General features: G+C 48.1%; 1 long non-coding RNA gene across 1 annotated transcript in view; it reads right to left on the bottom strand.

The window, feature by feature from the left end:
• The window catches only part of LOC146830423 (uncharacterized), a 93,515-nt gene that overhangs the window by 42,403 nt on the left and 35,733 nt on the right, over window positions 1–15,379 (bottom strand). The window lies entirely within an intron of this gene.

Raw genomic sequence — 15,379 nt, 5'->3', positions numbered from 1 at the left:
CTGGGAGTGGGGACAAGAGGACCAGTCAAATTACACCAGAAATATGCCTGATATTTTCTAGGCTATTGCAATATATCCCTTTTTTATCTCCCTTACTAAAGGTATCAAATACAGAGAGGTAGGTCCCCTCTGTTTTTATTAACAAATGATTTACTTCACTTTAAAGTAGGGTCAGGAAGGTAAATATGAACCCTGATGAATGCTCAAGACCAGTTAGGCTTTTAGTAAAGGGAAGAAACATGTCGGTTGATCCCAGTGGTATGCAAGGAACATAGTATCCACACCTATACTCTGCTGTTACCTAACAGTACTTTTTAACGATACCCAAGGTACCACTTTAATAACTGGATACTTTTGTGGTGTATATACCATGAGGAAGTTTTAGTTTAATAACTGGTTCCATGTTCTACTGGTTACATGTTCCATGAAAAAAATGATATCTAAGAACTGCCTCGAGATAGCCCAATCCAAGGTCGGGTCCGCCCTGGTAGTTTCCCCTTACCAGGGTGGGGCAAGGTGGCCTATGATGAAGCATTGGCAGGGTATGCCCAGACGTGGGTCCCTTGCTCACTTTGCCACTGGAGTCAAGCTAGCCTGGCTGACGGGGGTTATGAACCCGAAACCGGTCCCAGGAGGCTTTTTTCCGGTCCAGGGAAGACATGGCTTGGCAGTTCGGGCTGGACTGTTCCCATGAGGCACAGGGTCAGACTGATTTGCATATGGCCATGTCTGAACTGGGGTGGTGGAGTGAGCTAAAGAATGATGATGGATTAAACCCAGATCAGTTGCCTGGGGGTGAGTGTTTGATTTGCTCTAGCGCTCCGTTCATCATCCCCTTTGGTATCGCTTTGTGCGCCCTAAGTTGGCAGGGTATGCCCAGACGTGGGTCCCTTGCTCACTTTGCCACTGGATTCAAGCTAGCCTGGCTGAAGAGGGCTGTTAACCCGATACCGGTCCCAGGATGCTTGTTTCCTGTCCAGGGAGGACCTGGCTTGGCAGTTCGGTCTGGACTGCTCCCATGAGGCACAGGGTCAGACTGATTTGCATATAGCTGTGTCTGAACTGGGGTGGCAAAGTGAGCTAAAGAATGATGATGGATTCAACCCAGATCTGTGATTGGGGTTGAGTGTTTGAAAAGTTTCAGCACTCCGGCCATCATCTCTTTGTGTTTGCTATGATGAAGCATGTCACATTACGCGAGTGAGCACACCTCATCCAATTCTTGGAATTGCCAGTTTCAGTAGGAAACACACTAGCACTGAAAAAAATAAAACAAGATCATCTGAGTAGCTTCTGGTATTTCCCCCAGATGCTTCTAACACAAGGACAACACACCATTGTTCTATGTTATAAAAAGATTACCTAACAACCACGAATAAGGCCCCTGGGTCTGAGTGAAATGGAGGAGTGCTGGTGTGTCCCTTCTACAGGACGGTTTCCCTGACCCACCCGTACGTGGCATGCTTCATTATAGGGTATCCTCCTCGCATTGCGAACCTGGTCGCAATGCGGCCTACAACCCCCTCTCTGAGAGGGAGGAGCTCAGGGATGTTTTAAATGTGAAAAAGAGGTATCTTAAAACCTTTGAACCTGTGGATAAGCTGAGTGTGGTAAGGAGTAGAAAAGAAATAAAGTGTGTGTGAAATAAAACCAACTCCAAGGTACGCCAGTAACTTTTTTGGGGCGTCCGAAGGTCAGGATTAAAAGCAGACCTATAACAGGAGGGTATTCAACCTGTCATAGACCAGTGAGGGTCGACATGTTTCAGCCTTATACCCTCTGCAGAGGTGTGGCGGCTTTCTTCAGGACCAAAGTGAAAGATGGGTAGTATGGCTCATCTCACAAATATACTAAACCATAAAGAAATGATATACAAAACCAGTGGGTGGAGTGGATCATTACTTAGCCAAGGATTCACTGTTAGGTGTATTTCCTGAAAGAGACAATGTGCCAAAATATCATGTACAATTAAACCATTGCACTCACTCCAAAGACACAACATGATTTTCAAACAAGAGTCATTGTGGGCATAGTATGGGATGGAAAATTGTCATCCATCACATCATCAGTAAGTGAAACCATGATATGTATGTATACAGTTCAAGCTTACCCGCAATGTCAGGTAATCAGTATCACCTTAACCTTGGCACAAGCTCGAGGGGGCATCTAAGTCCTATAAACAGAAGGACATGTGGGAACTCCATTGTAATACAACCTCAGTGTAAAGCAGCACAGTGTAAACAGTTGACTCCAGTAGTGAGAGGAGATGGAACAATGTATTGGTGGTACCCATAGTAATGCAAGGGTATGAGTATCAAAATGTATAGTCACAATAAACTTAAATGAATAAAAGCGATGCGTGATCCTCTATGTAAACATATTGCATGGCACTATAATGGGACCAGAGCTGTCCAAAGTGTTTGTATTAAAACGGCAGGCAAAAACTGCAATTTGCAGGACCAGCCATGCATTTAAATTAATGGATTCTCGCATGGTTGCGGCCATTAACATGGAATCTAAAGCCAATCAACTCTCATTGCTTCAGGACCCCATAGGACGTTCAAAGGGAGAGTAGAAACACTCTGCTATCAGTGCGGCTTTGTAGTCAGGGAAGCTACCCGAGGGACTTGAAACTGGTGGCATGTCAAATAGAAAATGTCGTAAAGCGTGTGATCTAAGGCAGACCATCAAGCTCCATGCAGTCAGGAAGGTTGCCCATGGGAAAACTAATGGCAAGACACAGAAGATTTCGTGCCATCTGAGGCAGGCGGTTCGGCGCTGGACTGTTCCCATGAGGAACAGGGTCAAGACTGATTTCCATATGGTTAGGTCTGAACTGGGGTGGCGAAGTGAGCTAAATAATGATGATGGATTCAACCCAGATCTGTGACTGGGGGTGAGTGTCAGAAAAGTTTCAGCGCTCCATCCATCATCTCCTTTGTATTTACTTTGTTCGCCCTGGGCAGGGTATGCCCAGACGTGGGTCCCTTGCTCACTTTGCCACTAGATTCAAGCTAGCCTGGCTTATGAGGGGCAATACCCCGAAACCGATACCAGCATGCCTGTTTCTGGTCCAGGAAAGACCTGGCTAGGCAATTTGGGCTGGAATGTTCCCATGATATATAGGGTCAGACTGATTTGCATGTGGCTGGGTCTAAACTGGGATGGTGAAGTGAGTTAAGAACAATGATGGGTTCAACCCAGATCTAATAGTGACTGGAGGTGAGTGTCTGAAAGGTTTCTGCCCATCATCTCCTTGTGTGAGCAAGGAACAAACCCAGCAACCAGGAGGTAAAGGAACTTGGGCACGGGCCCTGATAAATTACACCAGAGACCGAGAGACCCTACAACATTAGGTGCTCTATAAATGTAGTACGTAGAAGATGTAGTTGTACACGTGGAGTGTTACCACTTGTGACCAGCCTAGACAACACAACTAAACCAATCTTCTAGTACTGTAGAGATTGTCAGGCGAGGAGCATGACAAGAGGCTGAACATACACAACTACACACTATATAGACATACACAAGTACTCTACAAACAACTAGGAAAGTGAAATAATATCCTGTTTAGTATGAGATCTGAGAAGACCCCAAGTGGATGGATTACACCAGAGAGCTGGTAGGGGTTAGGTGAAGGGACAGAAGGCTGCATCCCTGCTGTAATATACTTGCAAAGACAATGGTAAAATGGTAAACTTTCACATCATGAAAATACAGACGTTCAGGTACTCACAATTTAGAGTTTGCTCTTGAGAAGTGCCTGCACCCTCCCATTAAATGTATTGCATCAATGCTGACAAGCGCAGGTACTCTTTTTTTCAAATTAAAGAAGTGCAGGTACTCAGTACCAGAGAGCACCTGCTCATTTAACGCCCTGGCAGTACCACACCACATTCTGAAACACCACAATGAGGAAATAGCAACACAACAACACTCATAATATAAAGGCATAGTCTGTCCTCAGACACAACCAAAGAAAGCCTCTCTTGAGCGAACCTGAAACTTCACTTCATACACCTTTGGGTAAGACCCCCCAAGAAAATATTTGATGTGTGTTATATAAACAATTTATTACATAACATAGTATCTTACTTAAGTGTCAGAGAAATCCTCAGAACACGTCATAGGTATCAACAATTCGTTAAGTGCATGATGTAAGCACAAATTATACACAAGTTATTTCAATTCTTATTTTCTTTCTTTATTCTTTTGGTCTTGCTTCACCACAAAAGAAAGGTCTTTATCAAAAAGGACATAGCCTTGAGAAAGTTGCGGATGATTTCCATTTGTAAGCGACGAAACACGTGTTGGATGTCTGAAGCAAAACCAAAGGAATAAAGAAAGAAGAATAACATACTTCTCGCCGAAAAGCACTTCGACGCCTCGACAGGGGTAGCAAGCGCTATATAAATTCAATTACAGTTACAATAGGATATCATTCAGCGTGCCCCTGAGGTACCCAGTAAACCAGGGGAATCAACTCCAAGGGAGCAGAGTTACTGAATATTATGTGTGGGACCCTAAGGGTCCCCTGAGAAATGAGGAAATACAGAGATAATCAGTAATTCTGCACTTCACCCACAACACCCCACCTGCTATTGGACAACAGGTGACTGACACCAGACCTACGTAATTACCACTGATCTCGTCATCACAGAAGCACTGGAAACGAGGCCCATGGATGGAAGGTGTGTCCATGGGATAAAGTGGAAGCAGGACAACCTGTGTTCTATTCCTGGCTCACTTGTAGAGCACATTGTGTGATTGCTATGCCTCAGATGCTTTAGCTGCCAACACTGGGAGTGCTTAGAAACATACTAAGCAACCACTTAAAAAATGATGATGCCAGATTGACGAATATATAAGTACAAGGTTCAGAATGTAGTGGTAGACCAGAGAGTGAGCAAAGGCTGTGACATCCAAGAAATACACATAAGCGTTGCAAAGGCTGGTGTGGAGGAGATAGTTGATGTTGTGTGCTATGAAATGAAATATTGTCATTCATATACTAGTGCATAATTTTTAAGTAGTCACGCCACTATCATTAGGAAATTCTACGCTCGCTTTTACAAACTCTATAGGTGCTGGTCCACCAGGGTGGAACACAAATTCTGTGATATTACTATTAAATTAAGTGGATATGATATGATATATGGCTCTCTGTACCAGCCTTTATGCAGTATGACTCTGCTTGTCCTCAGCGAGGTGGGGATGCGTTGTTGAGGGTTCCATGCAGAGCCAGTGATTGGGGGACCAGGGGTCTCAGTCTAGTCAAGGCGCACACACCTGCACTGAGGTTAAACATGAATACCACCTGTCAGGGCCTGATCCAGGAAGCCATGTACACATCTATCCAACGTCCGTGTGCAAATCACTTTGCCATTCTCAAAAAGTGAATTTGCACCCGTAAAGGTAGTTGTCTATCACTGATACTACGCCAGGATTGCTTAATATTACACATTGGTAACTCCTCTCACAGAGGAAAAAAATGGATTTCTTTACAAGGAAAATATTTTCCCTGTGGGGAAAAAAAAATCCATTAGACTAAAGACATTTTCGCATGAGCAGGCGTGGGCTGTGCTCAGTTACGCATGCGGTACTGACTGAGCCTACATAGAAATAAGGAATTCACAAAACGTGGGTTATCCATCATGAATATTACGCCAGGGTGGTTTAATATTACACCTTGGTGAATCCTCCTCCAGGGGAAGAGAATGGATTTCTCCACAGAAAGAAAAAAAATAATCCATGACACTAAAGACTTTTTCGCATGAGCAGGTGTGGACTGTGTTCAGTTACACATGCGGTACTGAGCCTACCTAGACTTAATTAGGAATTCACAAAACTTGTCTAGCAGCTCTCCTGGAAACCAGTCATTGTTGCAGGTTTACAGGAGCGTGTGCTGCGTTGTATTGTGCATTCAAAACAGATCGTAAATCCGCTCCCATGCGAGCAGGGTGTACATTCTATTATCTATCGCTGGTTGATTATTAATGCATGGCTTCCAGGGGTCTGCACTGTTCCCAGTCTCTTGCCCCCGTTTCCCACCCTCCCGATGGCAGCAGGCTCGGGCAGCTGTGAACTGTGTTCTCCTGGGTAGGAATGAGCCTAGACATTGCCTGGGCGGCCAGGTGCTCTCCCATTGGCAATGCCTGCCGCCCATCCTCCCGCCCCGCCCCGCCCCCTCGGCTCACCTCTCGCCCTCCGGCACCTGCACTTCTGGCTCAGCCGTCTTCCTATGACCACACCCTGCGCGCGGGCCTCGGGGCCGTTGCCATGTTTAATAACAAAGTGCCTTCATGAGAGGGGCGGGAAGGCCGCACCCGCCGTGTCACATTTAACCCTCTGCTGCCTGCAGGAGGCGGGGCAAACGAGGCCCTGGCAGAGCAGGTAGAGCAGAGTGAGCTCACACAGCAGGGCACAGCGGCCCAGACCTCACACAGCTGGGCACAGCGGCCCTCACCTCACATAGCAGGGCACAGCGGCCCTCACCTCACACAGCAGAGCACAGCGGCCCACACCTCACACAGCTGGGCACAGCGGCCCTCATCTCACACAGCTGGGAACAGCGGTCCTCACCTCACACAGCTGGGCACAGCGGCCCTCATCTCACACAGCTGGGCACAGCGGCCCTCACCTCACACAGCTGGGCACAGCGGCCCTCACCTCACACAGCTGGGCACAGCGGCCCTCATCTCACACAGCTGGGCACAACTGTGCGTGCCCTCATCTCACACAGCTGGGCACCGCGGCCCTCACCTCACACAGCTGGGCACAGCGGCCCACACCTCACACAGCTGGGAACAGCGGTCCTCACCTCACACAGCTGGGAACAGCGGTCCTCACCTCACACAGCTGGGCACAGCGGCCCTCATCTTACACAGCTGGGCACGGCAGCCCTCACCTCACACAGCTGGGCACAGCGGCCCTCACCTCACACAGCTGGGCACAGCGGCCCTCATCTCACACAGCTGGGCACAGCGGCCCTCATCTCACACAGCTGAGAACAGCGGTCCTCATCTCACACAGCTGGGAACAGCGGTCTTCACCTCACACAGCTGGGCACAGCGGCCCTCATCTCACACAGCTGGGCACAACTGTGCGTGCCCTCATCTCACACAGCTGGGCACAACAGCCCTCATCTCACACAGCTGGGCACAACTGCGCGCGCCCTCATAGACCAGGGATGACTGAGGCCCCTACAGGGAGAGGCCTTCACATAGGTGGGCGCAGCTATGCCGATATTATACAATCAATGGCTGTCTGAGGTCCACAAAAAGCAGACACTGAGACCCTCACATAGAAGGGCGCAGCTAGGCGGACATAGACAAGGGCTCACTGAGGCTTCTAGGGCAGAGGCCTCCACAGAGCAGACACCGAGACCCTCACAAAGCAAGGGCACAGCTGGGCCCACATAGACCAGGGCTGACTGAGGCCCCTACAGAGCAGAGGCCCCCGCAGGATAGGTCAGAGGCTGGAGAGACTGGGGCTGATGGCAGTCTCTCCACCAGGGCAGAGGCCCTCACAGAACAAGGCGCAGCTAGGCCCTCCTAATCCAGGGGTGAATTAGGCCCCCATAGAGCAGAACAAAGGCACTCACAGAGCAGAACAAAGGCCCCCATAGAGCAGAACAAAGGCCCTCACAGAGCAGAGACTGAGGCCCTCACAGAGTAGAGGTTGAGGCCCTCACAGAGCAGACTGAGGCCCTCACAGAGCAGAGACCGAGGCCCTCACAGAGCAGAGACCGAGGCCCTCACAAGGCAGAGACTGAGGCCCTCACAGAGCAGCTCGCAGCTGGGCCCTCATAGGCCATGGTTGGCAAGGGTCGGACGGGCCTACAGGACAGTCTTGCAGTGCCCGAAGAGCTGGTCTGGTAGGTCAGTGTGTAGGCCGGTTTTGTGACTGTTTTAGGGCCTTTTTTTATGGTCTAGTGGGCCAGGTTTTACTGTTAATTTCCCTGATATTACCACACAATGTACCTGCAGCAGGGAGAAATGCAGGCAGTATCCCATACCCTGCCAAACACATCCACAGCATGCCCTCACAAGTTCATAACCGGACTTATTTGCAGATGTGGCACTTTTTTTTTTTTTTAGCTCTCCGGTTCCCTAATGGGGGCCCCTTTTGGTGCCCAGACCTATTTTGTGTCCCAGTCGGACCCTGGGGTTGGCTGAGGCCCTTACAGAGTAGAGCGGACGCCTACACAGAGCAGGCCAAACGCCCTCACAACTAGGGTTGGCTGAGGCCAGTGCAGAGACCCTCACAGAGCCAGGCAAAGGCCTTCATAGATTCAGGCTGATGACCTCACAGGGGTGGGCAGGGACCCTCATAGACCAGGACTGAGGCTTAACAGACCAGGGCTTAGGCCCTTATGGAGCAGGGCAAAGGCCCTCATAGACCAGGGCAGACTGAGGGACACACAGACCGGGGCAGAGGCCCTCACAGGCTTGGGCAGAGGTATTCACATCGAAGGAAAGGACACTCATAGACCAGGGCTGAGGCCCTCAAAGAGCAAAGTGGAGGTGATCATAGGTCATGGCTGAGGGTGACTGAGGCCCTCACGGGGTAGGTCAGAGGCCCTCATAGACTGGGGCTGAGGCCCTCATAGATCAGGGTAGAGGCCCTCATAGACTGGGGCTGAGGCCCTCATAGAGCAGGATAGAGTCCCACAGAGACTGGGGTTTAGGCCCTCATAGACTGGGGTGGATGCCCTCATAGACTGGGCCCCAGTCTATGAGCCCCAGCCCTCATAGACTGGGGCTGGGGCTGAGACCCTCATAGACTAGGGCCGAGGCCATCATAGACTGGGGCTGAGGGTGACTGGAGCCCTCGCGGGGTAGGCCCTCAGCCCTCATAGACTGGGGCTGAGGCTCTCATAGACTGGGGCAGAGACCCTCATAGCCTAGGGCAGAGGCCCTCATAGACTGGGGCTTTGGGTGACTGGAGCCCTCGCGGGGTAGGCTAGAGGCCCTCATAGACTGGGGCTGAGGGTGACTGGAGTCCTCGCGGGGTAGGCCAGAGGCCCTCATAGACTGGGGCTGAGGGTGACTGGAGCCCTCGCTGGATAGGCCAGAGACCCTCATAGACTGGGGCTGAGGCCCTCATAGACTGGGGCTGAGGGTGACTGGAGTCCTCGCGGGGTAGGCCAGAGGCCCTCATAGACTGGGGCTGAGGCCCTCATAGACTGGGGCCGAGGGTGACTGGAACCCTCGCTGGGTAGGCCAGAGGCCCTCATAGACTGGGGCTGAGGCCCTCATAGACTGGGGCTGAGGGTGACTGGAGCCCTCGCGGGGTAGGTCGGAGGCCCTCATAGACTGGGGCTGAGGGTGACTGGAGCCCTTGCTGGGTAGGCCAGAGGCCCTCATAGACTGGGGCTGAGGCCCTCATAGACTGGGGCTGAGGGTGACTGGAGCCCTCGCGGGGTAGGTCAGAGGCCCTCATAGACTGGGGCTGAGGCCCTCATAGACTGGGGCTGAGGGTGACTGGAACCCTCGCGGGGTAGGTCAGAGGCCCTCACATAGACTGTGGCCGAGGCCCCTCCAGGGCTGAGGCATTCCTAGCTCACGGCTGAGGGCCTCGAGGAGCACGGCTGGCTGAGGCCTCACAGAGCAGGGCGCCGCACAGGCCTCGCCGCCAGGAGTGGAGGGAGAGGCTGAGGGGACCGCAGATGAAAAGAGGGGCGTGTCAGCCCCGCCCACGGTGTTCATTTCACTCCATGAGTCAGCTCGTCTCAGGTGTCTGACTTACCTGCAAAACATCCCGGCGCAAGTGCAGGCGGCACCCGGCAGCGTTACTCATGCCTGCATCTGCCACTTTCGCATCGCTGAATACACAGGCCTCGCTCGCACGCTGAACTGGCGCCGGCCTCACTCATTCCTCACATATCTGGCTAAAAATCCTGCAAAGGAGCCTCGCTCATTCCCTACATCACCCTTCAGTGGCACGTCACACATTACTCACATCAACCTTCAATAGAGCCTCACCCACTCCTCAACTCACGTCAACCTTCAATGGAGCCTCACTCCTCGTACCACCCTTCAAAGCAACCACACTCACTCCTCATACCACACTTAAATGGAGCCTCACTCACTCCTCATACCATCCTACAATTGAGCCTCACCAACTGCTCATACCACCCTTCAATGGAGCCTCACTCACTCTTCAGAGCATCACTCTCTTCTCATATCACCCTTCAATGGCTTTTCACTCACTCCTCATATCACCCTCGATGGAGCGTCACTTGTTCTTCAGATCACCCTTCAATGGAGCCTCACCACACTCACTCCTCATATCACGCTTCAATGGAACATCACTCGCCCCTCATATCACCGTTCAATGGAGCGTCACTCACTCCTCATATCACGCTTCAATGGAACATCACTCGCCCCTCATATCACCGTTCAATGGAGCGTCACTCACTCCTCATATCACGCTTCAATGGAGCATCACTCGCTCCTCATATCACCGTTCAATGGAGCGTCACTCACTCCTCATATCACCCTTTAATGGATTTCACTCACTCCTCATATCACCCTCAATGGAACCTCTTTCACTCCTCATATCACCAGTGCTTAATTTGAGCCGGTGCTTTCCCGGTGCTCAGCACCCACACTTAATTGGTTTCTGGTGCTCGGCACCTGTACCTAATTGTCAACACCACACTTAGAACAGTCTACCACATGGTGGCGCTGCTCATCTAATTTAGAGATGAGCAGAACAACGGTTGTTTGAGAATACAATACACATTAAAATTGCTAATACCTGCCTCCCCAGCCATTCCTATAGCTTTGGGGACCTGGAATAATCCGAACTGTCCCATATGCATGCAAGAGAGATGGTTTGTATTTGTTTTGGCAGCCATGACAAGGGCGATGGGTGGTGCAAGCTGCAGTGTCCTCCTGGTCAGAGCACTGGCACTTGATGTTTTACAAATCAAGCACTGTATATCACTCTTCAATGGAGCGTCACTTGGTCCTCATACCACCGTTCAATGGAGCCTCACTCTCTCCTCATATCGCCCTTCAATGGAGCATCACTCGCTCTTCACATCACCGTTCAGTAAAGCCTCACTCGCTCCTCATATCACCGTTCAGTGAATTCCCACTCATTCTTCAAATTCCCCCTTCGTCCAGACTCCTCGTCCCGGTCCAACTCCTAACATATTGAGGTGGCCTCGACCCCACAACAGCCCTTTCCTAGTGTCTTCTCAAGATGTGGGGGCCTCGGGCAAGAAATATTTTGGGGTCCAATGTTTGGCCCAACTTTGAATTTTATTGCCCACTTTCTGCTAATTCAAGCTCTTTAAGGTCGAAATATATTGAACTATTTGTTGAAGGCAGAGGTACAGAAATAAACAGAAATGAGCTAGAGCGATGATTCACTTTCCCAGGGGGCCCCATAGAAGGTGGGACCCTGGGCAACTGCCCTATTTGCCCATGGCATAAAAACCACTACTTCAAGAGTGGAGAATGCCCCTTTTCATGATGTCATCAAAAATATAATTGTCAAAGAATGGAAGGATATAGGTACATACTTGTTGCCAATATTTTTGCCTAAAAGGTATTCGTTGGAAAACTTTGATGATGAATTTGCACAGAGACCCAAAGCCAACTCGATATCGGCAAGCATGGCGCCTTTGTCTTCCCTAGCAACAGAAGAATCCTCACTTCCTGATGCAGAGGAGAGAAAAGTGGATACCTCACTTAAAAGTACCTACACAGCGGCTAATGTTTCTGTAGGAACTAGTGCATACTCCGCTGATTCCTCTGAAGCTCTACTAAAAGAGCTCTAATCACTTTACTACTCCTATAGGAAGAGGTGGACCCAACTTCTATCCTTGGGAATATGGAACTAATGGCCGAATTGCTCACATACACCACATGTGACTCGCTATGGTCCTCCACTACAGCGGCAAAAGCTTGGTTAAGGTGATGGATTGGCGAGAGAATGTGGCCTAACGGCTGGGGTGGTCAACCACGGAGCTGGGGAACCGGGTTTGAGTCTCGGCAGGGACGCTCAACATTCTGTGATTCTGGGCAAATCACTTAATCACCCCGTGCCTTACAAACATGAACGTGTTCGTCTGTAACGTAACTGGTGCTCATTTAAAGCGCTCGGATACCTTCAGGTCGAGTTCGCGCTGTATAAAAAACCACCAAAAAAGAAAGTTGAAGCCTAACCAGAGATCCTTGATGCATCATCTTCCTTTACTGAGACCTAAGTTGTTTGGTGCTGAACTTAAAAGATTCGTACAGAAGTCAGCAGAAGAAAGAAAGATGCTTCAGCCCTTCAGAGCACCACGAGGGAAGAAATCCTTTCTTCAGAGAAAGCTATCTCAAGGGATCTAAGAGGGTTTGATGCTTCTTTCCAGGCTGGGCTCTAGGATGGGGGAGGGGGGCTTGTGCTGTGAGTCAAGTAATACCCAGCAAATTCCAAAGCAATGACTATATGGTGGAAGGAGTTGGGGGAAGGATCAACGTTTTAGGATCCGGTGAGGGACAAGTGGGCCCTATCGATGGTAACGGATGGTTATGTGATGACAGTTGCATTTTCGCCATCCCTATCTCTTTTCAAAATGACTCAGCTGCCCGGTCGGATTTCAAAAGAGAAGCCATGTTGCAAAATCCATACTCCTAGCACAATCCCCACAGGGAGGACTTGGGCTATAGTCTACAATCTTTCTTGTACCGCAGTTGGATGGAAGGTTCAGGCCAGTCCTGGACTTAAGAAGTTTTAACAAATGTATCCTTTGCGCTTCATTCTGGATGATCACATTGCAAAGCATAATTCCACTGATACCAAAGGGAGATTGTTTGCATAAGGCGGGAATTGCAGGACCATATTTACCTGTTCCAATTCTGTCAGCATTTTCTGAGATTTGCATTAGCGGATCAGCATTATCGATTGAATTTGCTCCCCTTCGACTTATCCACCTCGCTGAGAATCTTCACAAAGGTACTGGCTCCAGAGGAGGTAATTTTACAGTTACAAGAGGTGCAAATCTTTCCATATCTTGGCGACTGGCTCATTTCTCATGCTCCTTTCCAAGTGTTACAGTAAGACTTATTCCTCCCTTCAAGCCTTGTCGCCAGTGACAACCCCTCTACCTTTCTAGTCAGTCTTCAGATGCATTTGGCGAATCTGCCTCTCGCGGCTTGGACCTTGAAAAGCACGGCCTTCAACACCTGGGCTATTCTAGGGAAATGGCTTTAGACATTTAAGCGCCCAGAAAGCCGTCAACATTAGCATCTTATTTTAAGCACTGGAATTATTTTGAGAAATGGGAGAAAGGAGTCTGTCTACTGAATATATACTAAAGGGAAAGGAAGTTGTTTACTGAATATATACTAAGGTGAAAGGAGGTTGTCTACTGAATATATACTAAGGTGAAAGGAAGCTGTCTACTGAATATATACTAAAGGGAAAGGAAGTTGTTTACTGAATATATACTAAGGTGAAAGGAGGTTGTCTACTGAATATATACTAAAGGGAAAGGAAGTTGTTTACTGAATATATACTAAGGTAAAAGGAGGTTGTCTACTAAATATATAGAGTAAGAAGTCTGTCTAGTGAATATATACTAAAGCGAAAGGAGGCTGTTTACTGAACATATACTAAGGTGAAAGGAGGTTGTCTACTGAATATATACTAAGGTGAAAGGAGGCTATTTACTGAATGTATATAGTAAGGAGAAAGGAGGCTGTCTACTGAATATATACTAAAGGGAAAGGAAGTTGTTTACTGAATATATACTAAGGTGAAAGGAGGTTGTCTACTAAATATATAGAGTAAGAAGTCTGTCTACTGAATATATACTAAAGCGAAAGGAGGCTGTTTACTGAACATATACTAAGGTGAAAGGAGGTTGTCTACTGAATGTATACTAAGGTGAAAGGAGGCTATTTACTGAATGTATATAGTAAGGAGAAAGGAGGCTGTCTACTGAATATATACTAAAGGGAAAGGAAGTTGTTTACTGAATATATACTAAGGTGAAAGGAGGTTGTCTACTGAATATATACTAAGGTGAAAGGAGGCTGTCTACTGAATATATACTAAAGGGAAAGGAAGTTGTTTACTGAATATATACTAAGGTGAAAGGAGGTTGTCTACTGAATATATACTAAAGGGAAAGGAAGTTGTTTACTGAATATATACTAAGGTGAAAGGAGGTTGTCTACTAAATATATAGAGTAAGGAGTCTGTCTACTGAATATATACTAAAGCGAAAGGAGGCTGTTTACTGAACATATACTAAGGTGAAAGGAGGTTGTCTACTGAATATATACTAAGGTGAAAGGAGGCTATTTACTGAATGTATATAGTAAGGAGAAAGGAGGCTGTCTACTGAATATATATTAAGGAGAATGGAGGCTGTATACAGCATGCACACTGCGGAGAAAGGAGTCTGTCTACTAAAAACATAGTAAGAAGAGTGGAGGCTGTATACAGAGAAAGGAGGCTGTCTACTGAATATATACTAAGGAGAATGGGGGCTGTATACAGTATGTACACTGCGGAGAAAGGAGGCTCTCTACTAAAAACATAGTAAGAAGAATGGAGGATGTATACAGAGAAAGGAGGCTGTCTACTGAATATATACTAAGGAGAATGGGGGCTTGTGAGAAGTTGGCTTGGCATATGCTGGTCACTAGTTGTAGTGGCCACCTTGCACCAGTCCAATTCGACTCTTATGGTAGATAGGTTTAAGACAATCTTTTAAAGAAAGATATCCTAGTGGTAGCTGTGGAGAGCAGCCTTCAGGCTAAGTCTCTGAGGAACGTAAAGCAGCTTGTTTTACCTTATAATCTCTTGAATTACCAAATGAAAGGACACCACACAGGTATATATATCAAATATATATGTATTTATTTCTAGACACACTCTACTAATCTCTTTATGAGATTAGAAGACAGGAACACATTCAAATATCAACGTTTCACAAAAAGTTAAGCACAAATATGGCTGGGGCCCTAGGGGCGTACCAGACCATATACTAACAAGCATTTGCAATGCAATAGGTCTCGCATTTACGCAAGTTTGAGCTATTGGCATTGTAAATGACAATGCCTTTTATTTATGTTTTGGTTTTTAAAATTGCATTGCAAATGCTTGTTTTGTTTTATAGATTTTAGATTAACGCACCTGAAATCAATAATTTGTTGGTGAATATTTCAGGACTGGAGACAGTGGTCAGAGGGGGTCGCCCTACACATTAGACTCCAAATAGAACCCTACAGCTAGCCATCTTGTAGCTGATTCACCAACAAACATCCAGTCAGCAGAAACCTGAAGGAAGATTATTAGGCATTAAGATCCCCAGACACTAGATCTCTTTAACCCCACCTTGCCAACAGAATTCAACCATAGTCTTCAA

Source organism: Triturus cristatus, chromosome 5_1 (assembly GCF_964204655.1).
Source record: "Triturus cristatus chromosome 5_1, aTriCri1.1, whole genome shotgun sequence".
NCBI lineage: Eukaryota > Metazoa > Chordata > Amphibia > Caudata > Salamandridae > Triturus > Triturus cristatus.
This window is presented reverse-complemented; position numbering and strand designations above follow the sequence as displayed.